The sequence below is a fragment of the Myxine glutinosa genome, chromosome 10, assembly GCF_964187855.1.
Source record: "Myxine glutinosa chromosome 10, kmMyxGlut1.1, whole genome shotgun sequence".
Taxonomy (NCBI): domain Eukaryota; kingdom Metazoa; phylum Chordata; class Myxini; order Myxiniformes; family Myxinidae; genus Myxine; species Myxine glutinosa.
Genome location: NC_136270.1, coordinates 3924145 through 3924744, shown reverse-complemented (window position 1 = coordinate 3924744; position 600 = coordinate 3924145). Strand labels below are relative to the sequence as shown.

General features: G+C 39.5%; 1 non-coding gene across 1 annotated transcript; it reads right to left on the bottom strand.

Annotated features, from left to right (window-relative positions):
* Nucleotides 1-239: 239 nt before the first annotated feature.
* On the bottom strand, nucleotides 240-312 carry TRNAF-GAA (transfer RNA phenylalanine (anticodon GAA)). Its single transcript has one exon. It is a non-coding gene; the product is annotated as a tRNA-Phe (tRNA).
* Between the last annotated feature and the right edge of the window lie 288 nt (nucleotides 313-600).

Genomic DNA, 600 nt, shown 5'->3' with positions numbered 1-600 from the left:
AATACTGAAAGTTATAATTGAATAGAACGAGTCTGTCGAACATCATGTCTGTCCATCACAACAACGGGGAGACAAATCTTAGGGGTGGGGGGTTTAAATTAATAATTAATACGGTGTACAAGACCTGGACACGTGTGAGAAGGAGAGTGTTTCAAAACATCCAAACAGCACAAAATGTTCACAAGACACCAACAGATCGTACCTGCCCAAACCGGAAAATATACCGGGAAAAAAAAATCTGCCGAAACCCGGGATCGAACCAGGGACCTTTAGATCTTCAGTCTAACGCTCTCCCAACTGAGCTATTTCGGCAATCTACGAGCAATGGGGTAAGAAGGGCAGATGAAATAAATAAATAAATAACTGTGGGTTTTGTATCTTCAGGCATAAAATCATGGAGATATCGGGACATATTCGGACTGACCAAGTCAATTTGCAACCTCGTCTATTGAACACGATATTTCTTTCCAAGAGTAGCAAATACGTGTGAAGATGGTTAATGAGGTATTTTCTTTTTTCGTTGAAGACATTTTATGTTTAAAGCAGGTAAAATGTTTCACAGCACTAAATAACGTAATTGCGGTGCTTCATTTATTTCGG